The 12,423-nt window shown below is 43.5% G+C and overlaps 1 protein-coding gene across 4 annotated transcripts in view; it reads right to left on the bottom strand.

The window, feature by feature from the left end:
- The window catches only part of LOC143272430 (sperm motility kinase 2B-like), a 37,809-nt gene that overhangs the window by 8,400 nt on the left and 16,986 nt on the right, over positions 1 to 12,423 (bottom strand). The window contains exon 1 of one of the 4 annotated variants that reach the window (XM_076567273.1): positions 884 to 1,031. The exons of 2 other annotated variants lie outside the window; for them this stretch is intronic. The gene's annotated coding sequence lies outside the window, so the exon portion shown is untranslated. One more of the 4 variants, XM_076567274.1, reaches the window with a different exon arrangement.

Genomic DNA, 12,423 nt, shown 5'->3' with positions numbered 1-12,423 from the left:
TCAACAAGGACAGACTGGAGCAGATGCTTTACCTGGGAAAAGCCAGTCCTGCAAATGTGCTGCTTGTTTTCTCTCCTCTGTGGGATTTGGGAGCAGGAGGGGGTCGTCAACTTAAAAAGGGGCTACTAGGAAAGTGGAGGGCGAAGTGGGAGAAGAAAGCATAACAGCACAGGTTAATCACATGATGAATGTGATCAAAAATGCATTACAGGTGTTCCTGTGATTGTCATAACTAAATCGCTTCTATGTGCCATATCCCATACCAAGAACAGGCCTGAAATGGGAGGAATAAATGAAGAAAAACATGACAATAAAGGAAGAGGTAAAGACAAACACAGAGGGGCTGGAGAGATGATTTAGTGTTTCAGAGCAACTCCTGCTCTTTCATAGAACCCCGGTTAGGTCCCCAACAGCCACATGGTGGCTCACAACCACCTGTTACTTGAGTGTCAGCTCATCTGTCTCCCTCTTGTGACCTCCACGGGTACCAGGTATGTGGCACACAGACATACATGGAGACAAAATACTCATACCCATAAAACAAATATATCAAAACATTCTACCTCAGTAAACATAACCTAAAAATGAATACAAACTGGTGGGCAGTGGTGGCACATGCCTTTATTTCCAGCATTCAGGAGGCAGAGGCAGGCAGATCTCTGAGTTCAAGGCTAGTCTGGTTTACAGAGTGAGTTCCAGAAAGGCTAGAGCTACACAGAGAAACCCTGTCTTGAATTACCCCCCACACCAAAAAGAATAGAAAGTCAAATAGAAGATAATAAAGAACATGAAAAAGTGAGTGGAAAAAATAAAGCAAGCCAATAGACAAATTCACTGAGAATAAGAAACCAAATAAAGTCAACAGACTTGGAGAGAAACTCACAGTGTCGGGGTCCAACAGCTCCCAAAAGTCCACGTCAACTCTTTCTTTCACCAGTGCCGAACACCACCTCTCCAACCAACCAGCAGCTCCTGCACTGTAAGGACAGGAGGCAGCCTCAGTCAGAGCTGTGAGTGCACAGGTGTCTGTCATTGTGGCATCACAGCAAGAAATGGATCAATGAGGGCTCGGCACAGCTCACTGGTCTGGCCAGTGGGGCAGTAGGGGCCTGAGGAGCCTGGTTTCACTCAAATGGCAGTCCTCAGTGTTTCCCAGTGACCCATTTCTTCCTGTTGGGCCCATTTCCTGTGGTCCAAAAATTCCCCAAATGGTGTCACCTGGTGGGACCAGTGTCCAAACACTTGATTCTTTGTGGGCCATTGACACCCAAACCTTAACAAGGACCCTTCCACTTTAATAATTAAACAAGGAGTCATAAGAATGACAATGGCTCCAGAGCATTGGCCCTGCCTTGGTTATAGACTGATAGTCTCCCCTTAGTAGGTGGAGAGTGTTTTGCTCTTAATTTGGACCCTAGACTTTGGTGACAATTTGTAATAACTCATCATGTCTACACTCAAAGAATTCTAGTTATATTATTTTTAACTCAGATCAATGGGTCCTATAGGATGACAGCTCCTGACTATATTGGGATGTTGTGAGAAAATAGTTTTCCCTGGCACCCCAGGACCTAGGACTAACATCTGTGGGGCAGGGAGAAAGTTGACACCATTTGTCTCATGGTCCCCATTATTCCTGAGACTTCTCACCACAGTCCAGGATCCCAGAAGACAGTGGCCTGATATGTTCAAAATGATCAAGAAAGTACTTGTCAGCCAGAACCCTATAGACAACATGTGTAAGAGATGGAGCCCTATCCTGGCACCCTAGGCCTTCTGCTCTCAAACAAAATGCCTTAGTTTGTCCCTTATAAACAACAGAAATTGGTTGCTTGTGTGTCTGGACATTGGCAAAGCAAGATCAAGATACCAATAGTTACCATGAGTGTGTAACAGGGCTGCTTTCTAACACTGATTGGTCCTTCCTATGCATTCCCTCGTGGTCAAGGAAAAACATGAACTCAGTCTATCAAGCCCTTTTCTAGAGTGAGGCCACATGTTCTGCTGTGTGGCAAGTCTTTAGTGGTTGTGAGTGCCCAGATCTTAATTAATACTGTTGTTTTGTGATTGATGCTTCAACAGAGATTTGGCAGGACCCAGATACAGACTCACACTTATATACACACTACACATACTACACACACACACACACACACACACACACACACACACACACACCCCTCACAATTAGATATGATACAACACGCTGTGTCCGGCCTGAGAGGAGTCCTTCAGGGCAGCTGATGTACATTATATAGGAGCTCAATGGGAAAAAACAGGAAAGTATTATGGGATATTTGATGGCACTGAGAATCTCAGAGACTGGTAATAAAATTACCCTTGGTTCAGGTGGTGGAGCCAGCAACTAGTTGATAGGAATTAGCAATAGAGCAGAAGGAGGAACCAGCAATATAGATAGAGAGAAGCCCAGGATGGGGGAGTAAGGGACTTAAGAGAATTTTGGGTCCTTTTGGTTCAGGACAAGTGTAGAGACCCTTTTCTCCTTGGGTCTCTGGCCACAAAGGAAGGTCTTCTGGTTGCTTCTCGGCCTCTCTCATCTAGCAGGTTTTCTCCCCCAACATCTGATTCTCGAGTCCTTATTGGTAAATAGAACAATAGAGTCTTGTTCCTGGACATGCTCTTTGAGCTCTTAGGCCAGCAGAACTGATCCTTTGCTTCAAAATCATTATTGTCCCCATCCTCTGTGCGTGATAGCACAGAGCTTTAGTCCTGTGATCACACCCCACTTACATTAGGAAATGAAAATGACCCATGAAAGGACAGCTTCCATCAGACAGAAGGACAGAAGATGGTGGAGGGACAGGGTGTGGTAAGTCCCACCAAGGAAAGTTCTTTTCTTCCTCAAAGAACAGGCTCTTTTTAGACTTTCATTTTTTTTTCTCCTTGAATTCTTTTCAGCTGCCCTGTTCCATACATAACATCAAAAAATGGAAATTCATCTCTGACCTGCTCAGAACCATGACTTTTGACCTGCCAGCCTAAGTTAATCACCCAGGAGGAGACTTTTTCCTGAAGCACAGACACAATCTGTGCCCTTCCTTAAACACCCTCTAGGTAGACAGTGGTGATGCATGCCTTTAATTCAGCACCAGGGAGGCAGAGCCACTCTGATTTCTGAATTTGAGGTCAACCTGGTCTACAGAATGAGTTCCAGAACACCAATGCTACACAGTGAAATCTTGTCTTGGAAAAAACACCTCCCCCCAAATAAAAACAAAATAGAAAAAAGAAAGACTATCCAATGGGGCCTCTCAGTTCTTGGACTAGGAGTCCACAAAAAATAGAAAGAAAGAGCCTGAAATAAAAAGGGAAGCACTAGAGACTTAGAATCAGTGGGCAGGAGTTAGTGAGATGATAGGAATGTGTTCAAAGTTCATGTACATATATGGAAATATCACTGAGATTATTAATGCATGCTGTGCAGCTAATATAAACTAATGTATGTTTTTTAATTGTGAAAAGGCGATAAATCAATGTGAAAATGACAGATATCAAGAACGAATACAAAAATAAAGTGGGAGATTATAAAGAAAAATAAGAGTAAGGACAATCATTCCTTCAACCAATAAATGAATAAATAAACAAAAAAGCTACAAAAGCCATGGCCTCAGAAGGGAACTCATGCTGATGAGGTTCATCAGCTTCGCAGAGTCCTAATGAAGCTCACCAGTGTGAAGATTCACCAACAAACAGCTACCATACTGTGTGGACAGAAACCAGGCCTAATGCGTTCTGTATATGGCCAAATGTCTATTATTCCTCACAATGGCTTCTGTGACATTGCAGCAAAAGATGAATTAATCAAGTCTCAGCACAAATAATGCTGATTTCCTCAGCTTCTGCACTTGTGGACAGGGATGGCCTAGTAGTAGGAAAAGCAGGTACCTAGGGTAGTATGGACCTGAGGAGGCTGGTTACTTCCAGTTTTCCCTTGTTGCCAGCGATCGACTTCTTCTGGCAAGGCCCCCATTCCTAAGATCCACACCTTCCCCAACAGTGACTCCTATTCAAACCCATGATTCTTTGTGGGACATCTGCCATCAAAACCATAGGAAGGATACTTTCCACTTTAATAATAATAGAAGGAATGGTGGTCATGCCAGCAACAGGCTCCAAGTATTGTCCTTCAGTGGGTTGTGGACACTGATATTCATCTATTAGTGGACAGGCAGCGTGGTTCCTTTTTCACTTGCTCCCTAACACTTTAATAACTATCTACTTATAAAGCTCAACATATACACACTCAAGAAAGTCAATTCCCTTCTCATTAGACGCAGACTATGGAGAAATGGATGGTGGTCTCTGGTGGACATTGGGAGTCTGTGATGGCTAATCTTGTCACCTTGAGTATATTAGGAATGAACTGAAACCCAGGCAGTGGGGCACACCTGAGAGGGATTTTGCTTTGTTGAATCATTTGAGGTGGAGACTGTCCCTAATTCTGGATCCTATGAGCCAGTAGATCCACCCTACATCTGGCCCACACCTTCAGCTGGTAGAAGGAAGCTTGTACTTTTTCTATCTGCTTGCCCTCACTCTCACTGGCAAATTCATCTAGTCTGAGCCTTCCTTTGCCAGTGTTAGAACCCACTTCTTCTGGATTCCAGTGTAGACTGAAAACTGGGAACTCTTTAGGATCTTCCTGGGACTCCAGCACCAGATTGGGTCTGCTAAGTCACCCAGTGTCTTGGTTATTGTTCTTTTGTTGTGAAGAGACATTATGACCAAGTTTGTAAAGAAAAGCATTTAACTGGGGACTTGCTTACAGTTTCAGAGGGTTGGCTCATGACTGCCATGTCATTGAATATGGCAGCAGGCAGGCATGGTGCTAAGGCAGCAGTTAAGAGCTTACTTACATCCTGTTCTGCAGGACATGGAAAGAAAGAGAGAGAGAGAGAGAGAGAGAGAGAGAGAGAGAGAGAGAGAGAGAGAGAGAGAGAGGAGTAGAAGAAGAAGAAGAAGAAGAAGAAGAAGAAGAAGAAGACAAGAGAAGACAAGAGAAGACAAGAGAAGAGAAGAGGAGAAGAGAGGAGAGATGAGAAGAAGAGAAGAGAAGAGAAGAGAAGAGAAAAGAGAAGAGAAAAGAGAAGAGATTGAGCCTGGCATGCACTTTTGAAACCTCAAAGACCATCCTCAGTGACATACCTCCTCCAACAATGCCACACCTCCTATTCCTTACTAAACAATATCTTAGAACCAAATACAAACATTCAAACATATGAGTCCCTGATGGGCACCTGATCTCTTGTTCAAGTAATCATTCTTATTATCCCAGTGAGTTGATAGTTGATATATAGGCAATGAGCAAGAAAAACAAAGTTGCTTAGTGGTGGTCCCCCTGTTTAATCCTAGCACTTGTGAGGCAGAGGCTGGTGAATCTCTAAGTTCAAGGACAGCTTGGTCTACACAGTTAGATTCAGGACAGCCAGGGCTACACAGAGAGACCCTGTCTGGAAAAACAAAAACAAACACAAAAGAGTCAACCAGAATTATCTCTACAGCAAACCATCCTTCCCATAGTTGTGGGTGATGGAGCCATATCCCAGCATTTTGTTTTCTTCCTGATCTCCAACATTCCTGAGTTTTGGTAAGTTATAAAAAAAAATAGAAATTACTTGTGCTTTTGGAGGTTGGCAAGTCAAGATTAAGGCACCAGCAGATTGTGGGTGGAGTGAGGGCCAATTTCTCCTTCTACTGTGGTTCTGTGTTATGTTTTTCCACATGGTAAAGAGAGGAATTGAATTCAGTCCTTCAAGATCTTTTGAAAGACTGCATATTCTAACTCTTCAAAAACTAGCCTCATGTGAATGTAATATTTCCCACTTTAAGCCACAAATCTCCCTCAAAAGATACAATTCCTGTGTCTTAATGCTAACCCCAAACATAGGGAGCCTTTCTAGTCACTGCAAAGGTGCTGCTTGTCTTAGAAACCCAGCCACAAAACAACTGAGGGAATTTGTAGTCATGGAGGAACTTCTGAAATCTGGATTTCCCAGCTTAGCATGGTAGCTAAATTCCTATGTCAGGCCTTGAAGGAACCTAAGGATGAACCATTAGTTGGAACCCCAGAAACTGACACCAGCCATAAACCTCCTGAAACAAGCATATCCCTACACCCTAGTGTTGCCAACCCTAACTCAACTAACCCCCTTCTAGCACTGGAAGTTAATTATTTTAATTTATTTTTATTGTATGTGTGTGAGTTGTCAGGTTCAAGGGAAACTCCCGCTCCCCAAATTCCAGAAGGGACAAATGGCTCTCTGCAGAGCTGGAGTGAAAAAGCAATAAGCATTCTTTTTTTTTTTTTTTTTGGTTTTTCGAGACAGGGTTTCTCTGTGTAGCTTTGCGCCTTTCCTGGAACTCACTTGGTAGCCCAGGCTGGCCTCGAACTCACAGAGATCCGCCTGGCTCTGCCTCCCGAGTGCTGGGATTAAAGGCGTGCGCCACCACCGCCTGGCCGCAATAAGCACTCTTAACCACGGAGTCACCACTACAATACCATAAGACACATTTTCTGCATTAAAATGATGAAAATGGAGTCCAAGTCAAGCAGCCTCGAATGCTGTGCCCTACACAAGCACTGGAAAAGGACCAGCCTGGTGTTCCTGTGCACCCAACATTAATCATCCATGAAACACAGTATGGTGATATTTTATTTTACTGAAATGTGATTTTATGTGTTTGTTAATAAATAAAGTTGTCCTGGGTGTCAGAGCTATTAGAGCCATAGCGAAAGCTGGGCTGGGGTGGTGAACACCTTTAATCTCAACACTTGGGAGGCAGAGCTAGTAGATCTCTGTGCGGTCAAGGATACAGCCAGCATTGGAGACACACGCCTTTAATCTCAATACCAAGCATAGAAGACCTGGAGGTCTGTATAGACAGCCAATGATGGATGAGGCAGTCATGTGGTTGGGTTTGCAACCAATGAGAAGGCAGAACAGAAAGTCTATATAAAGACAAACAGACAGGAAGTAGCTCTCTTTTGGAGAGGTCTCTTGGCTGAAGAGTCTAGTTGCAGCAGGCGGGTAAGGCTCTTAGCTCTGATCTCTTGGCTTTCTTCTTTGCATTGGTTCTGTGTTTCTTATTTAATAAGACAGTTGGTTACATCTACACCAAAGAGCACTAAAGACAGGAAAAATGCAGAAATTTATTATGAAAAATCATCGTGCGTCTGTTTAAGAGGGTAACAAGGATTTGTTAAGGTAATAAAAAGGCCGGGCAGTGGTGGCACATGTCTTTAATCCCAGCACTCAGGAGGCAGGCAGATCTCTGTGAGTTTGAGGCCAGCCTGGTCTACAATGCGAGTTCCAGGAAAGGCACGAAGCTACACTGAGAAACCCTGTCTCGAAAAACAAAACAAAACAACAACAACAAAAAAAAAGGTAACAAGAAGGTCTTGGCTCTGGACGCGAACCAATGTACCAACCGTGCTATAAAATTTGGGCATATACGCAAGGAATGCTCAATCATACCACAAGGGCACTTGCTCAGCTATATTCATATCAGCATTGTTTGTAATAGCCAGAACCGGGAAACAACCTAGATGCCCTAAAAGTGAAGAATGCATAAATAAAATGTGGTACATATACACAATGGAGTACTACGCAGCATAGAAAAATAATGACATCATGAGGTTTGCAGGCAAATGGATGGATCTAGAAAAAATCATCCTGAGTGAGGTAACCAGATTTAGAAAGACAAACAAGGTATGTACTCACTCATAGGAGGATACTAGATGTAAAAACAAAGATGACTAGACTGCTACTCACAACTCCAGGGAGGCTACCTAGAAAACAGGACCCTAAGAAAGACACAGGGATTGCTCAATGACAGAAAAATGGATGAGATCTACATGAACAACCTGGACGTGAGTGGGGGTAATGAAGGGCAAGGTTTGAGGGAAAGAGAGCTTAGGGGAGAGGGAGATCCCAGCTGGATCAAGGACACAGAGGGAGAACAAGGAATAAGAGACCATGATAAATGAAGACCACATGAGACTAGGAAGAAGCAAAGTGCTAGAGAGGTCCCCAGAAATCCACAAAGATAGCTCCACTATAGACTACTGGCAATGGTCGAGAGAAAGCCTGAACTTACCTACTCTGGTGATAGGATGGTCAAACACCCTAACTGTCATGCTAGAAATCTCATCCAATGACAGAGGGAAGCAGATGCAGAGAGCCACAGCCAGGCCTCAGGTTGAGCTCCTGGAGTCCAATTGAGAAAGAGGAGGGATTTTATGAGCGAGAGTTGTTGAGACCAAGACTGGAAAAAGCACAGGGACAAATAGCCAAACTAGTGGAAACACATGAACTATAACCAATAGCTGAGGAACCGCCAATTGGATCAAGCCCTCTGGATAAGTGAGAGAGTTGATTAGCTTGAACTATTTGGGAGGCACCCAGGCTGTGGGACTGGGACCTGTCCTTAGTGCATGAGCTGGCTGTTTGGAACCTGGGGCCTATGCAGGGACATTTTGCTCAGCCTGGGAGGAGGGGGCTGGACCTGCCTGGAATGAATCTACCAATTGAGCTGAATCCCCAGGGGAGACTTTGCCCTGGAGGAGATGGGAAATTGGGGTGCGCTGGGAGGAAGGTGGGGGGAGGAGAGGGAAGGACAGGGGAATCCGTGGCTGATATGTAAAATTAAATTATATAAAAAACAACAAAAAGACAAATGCTGAAATTTAAAAAAAAAGTAATAAAAGGGAAGATACAGTCACAAACACAGAACCAAGTGAACAGCCGTCATCCATTCTTATGTGAGGGAATTCAGGTAAAGAAAGAACTTGGCAGGTGCAATGGGTAAAGGGATGATTAGGTAAATGATGGTCTAGTACAATGGGTTGACCAGCAGCAATGAGACCCAGGAGGGAGCCATGCCTGAAATACTGGAAAGAGCTGTCAAGAAAGCATGCTAGGGGCCGTGAGATGGCTAAGTAGGTAAAGGTACTTGCTGCAGAGCCTGAAGACCTGAGTTTGATCCCTAGGACCCACACGGTGGAAGGAGAGACCCATCAATCATCTTTTTACCTCCTAAGGGTCCTCATTTCTCCAGCTCTGCTCCCTGACCACACCCATGAGGAGTGCTGTAGAGTCTGATAGTCTCAGCCTCCACAGCTTTGGTGGCCTTTTCTCCATAGGATACTAGAACCTTCAGAGTCTTCCTGCTCCTGAAAAACTGGGGTTTTAGTCTGACTTGACTTTGTACTCTAAGAGCAGACAATTATCACAGAGAGAGGGGTATCTTAGTTAGGTTTCTACTGCTGTGACAAAACACCATGACCAAAAGCTACTTTGGGAGGAAAGGGTTTATCTGGCTTACATTTCCACATCACAGCCCATCATGAAGGAAGTCAACAGGAACTGAAGACAGGAACAGAAGTCAAGGTACTGTAGGAGCCCTGCTTCTGCGATTTCTCTCTCCTGGCTTGCTCAACCTGTTTTCTTACAGCATCCAGGACCATCTACCTAGGGGGAGGGGCACCACCCCAATGGCCTGGACCTTCCCACATCAGTCAGGAATGAAGAAAAAACACTACAGAACTGGAGAGATGGTTCAGTGCTTAAGATCACTGGCTGCTCTTCCAGAGGTCCTGAGTTCAATTCCCAGCAACCACATGGTGGCTCACAACCATCTATAATGAGATTTGGTGCCCTCTGCTGTTGTGAAGGCATACATGTAGACAGAGCAGTCACACATAAAATATAAATAAAATTTATTTAAAGAAAGAAAAAGAAAGAAAGAAAGAAAGAAAGAAAGAAAGAAAGAAAGAAAGAAAGAAAGAAAGAAAATTCACTACAGACTTGCCCTCAGGCAAATCTTTTTTTTTATTTGAAACTGGAACATATTTTCTCTGTAGAAAACAGTAAAAGTGGTAACATTCCTAATCAGCCCTTTTAATCCAAATAATACCTGCATTATACATATAAATATTGGTTAGATTCTGGAATACAGAAGAAACCTATCTTCATTGGTTCATAGAGCTATGTTTTACTTAAGTTGTGCATGTGAGATTCCTATTCATCTTCTCCTTCACTGTTTGATTAATGCAGGCATTTTTCTATAGGCTAATCCATAACCCAAAAAGATTTTAGCTTCTCTTCCTGAAAGTACAGTGAGCATATTCTTTCATCAGCTTCATATAGTACAAATTCTTATCCCTTAGTGAAATGTTTCACTAAAGCTTGCCCAGTGATTGGGCAAAACCAAAACTTACTATAAGCCACAGTCATCATAGGGTCCTTCCTGCTAGGTAGCCTCCCTGGTTCTGTGGGTTGCAGTCTGATTGTCCTTTGCTTTATATCTAGTATCCACTTGTGAGTGCGTACATATCATGTCTGTCCTTCTGTGTGTGGGTTACCTCACTCAGGATGATACTTTCTAGTTCCATCCATTTGCCTGCAAATGTCATGCTGTCATTGTTTTTCTCTGCTGAGTAGTACTCCATTGTGTATATGTACCACATTTTCTTTCTCCATTCTCAGTGGAGGGCCATCTAGGTTATTTTCAGGTTCTGGCTATTACGAATAATGATGCTACAAACATAGTTGAGCATGTATTTTTGTGGTATGATTGAGCATTCTTTGGGTATATGCCCAAGAGTGTATGGCTGGGTCTTGAGATATCGATTCCCAATTTTCTGAGAAACCGGCCCTCAGGCCAATCTTATGGAGACACTTTCTTCATCTATAGTACCTCTTCCCAGATGACTCTAGCATGTGCCAAGTTAACATAAAACTAGTGAGGACAGCAGGGCGGTGGTGGCGCACGCCTTTAATCCCAGCACTCGGGAGGCAGAGGCAGGCGGATCTCTGTGAGTTCGAGGCCAGCCTGGACTACCAAGTGAGTCCCAGGAAAGGCGCAAAGCTACACAGAGAAACCCTGTCTCGAAAAACCAAAAAAAAAAAAAAAAAAAAAAAAAAAAAACTAGTGAGGACAGGTGGCAACTATAGTATGTAATAACTGAGGCTTTTTTTAATGTGTGTGTGGGTGTATGTGTGAACATCCATGTATGTGTATGTGTCTGCCAGTCTGTGTGCTTGGAGGTACATGTGTATGTGAGTGCACATGTGGGTACATGTGTTTGGAGGCCAGAAGACAACCTGGGTATCACTGAAGTGTTTAATATATTTTTTTTGACTGAGGCTGTTTTTGTCCCAGAGCTCACTGGTAGGCTGGCTGACCAGTGAGTCCTGGGGACCCAACTGTGTATATCTTCCTAGGTCTGGGATTAAAAGTGTGTATGCATCCACACACATGCACACAAAATGCAGGGCAGTCACTTGAGATGTAAGCTGGGCAGGAAATCACTTGAGCAAGAGCTTAGGCAGTTTCCACAGGGGAAGCTGTGTTTAAGTGGATCACAGACAGCTTTTCCTCTCGTGGATTCTGGGATGGAGCTTGGCTCCCCATGCTTGCTGAGCCATTCTCCCAGCCCTAGGGCCAATTTCCATTAGAATTTCATTTATTTTGAATGATTTGTTCTGTATTTCCATGGGAACATCTTTAAAGGGACATTGGATGAGTGTTTTGCCTGCACATGAGTATGTGTACCATGGGCATGCCTAGTGCCACGGTTGATAACCACCATTGGGTGTTGGGATCCAAACCCAGGTCCTCTTGTAGGAGCAACAATTGCTCTAAACCATGAGCTCTCTCTCCAGTACCTATAGAAAAAATTTTTAAAAGCAAATATTATCTTCTCTAGAGGTATGAGAATTGTTAATGAGATCTTTTTTAAAAAATGGTTCTTTATTCATAAACTTGATGCAAGTTTACAAAATTTACTGTACATTGCCAAATAAATCTGCAATGAAAAATAAAATCCAAAAAACAAAGCATGCCAAATGTGCAGCTGTCAATCTGCTAGCCATGAGGATATGAAAGAATTCAACAATGTATTCAAGATTCTGCCTTAGGCTTAAGGAACTTTATAATGCTTTGAGGAATTAATTCTGCCTTGTCACTTGTTATCTGAGCACTGGAATCATTTGAAGGTAGCAGAGGTTGCAGTGATAATAACGTCCATGGAATTCCCACTTCAATGTTCATATTATTTTAATGTTTCTACCCCACACGATGATACATCTCTGCACAAAGTGGCTAATCCATTCAGTGCTGTGGGCTGTGACTTGGAAGACCAAGAAGCACCTAAAGGGACTGGAGAGAATTTGCTCTAAGATTTCCTGTTCTTAAGGCCGTCAAGGCAGTGGAGTTGGCACAGACTGCTGCCTGCAGAGGTATTTATCTTCTCACTCACTCAGGGCAGGGTCAGCCATGTTGCCCCTCCAGTGACATTATGACATATCTGACATGTGTGTATCTTCGGGGACAAATGCAGGGCGATCCCCACCATTCTTCACCATGTTTGTTTATTATTTTTACGTAGAGGGAGAGGCA

This window comes from Peromyscus maniculatus, chromosome 3 (assembly GCF_049852395.1).
Source record: "Peromyscus maniculatus bairdii isolate BWxNUB_F1_BW_parent chromosome 3, HU_Pman_BW_mat_3.1, whole genome shotgun sequence".
Lineage (NCBI taxonomy): Eukaryota > Metazoa > Chordata > Mammalia > Rodentia > Cricetidae > Peromyscus > Peromyscus maniculatus.
The sequence above is the reverse complement of the archived record's forward strand: the minus strand, read 5'-3'. Positions and strand labels throughout refer to the sequence as shown.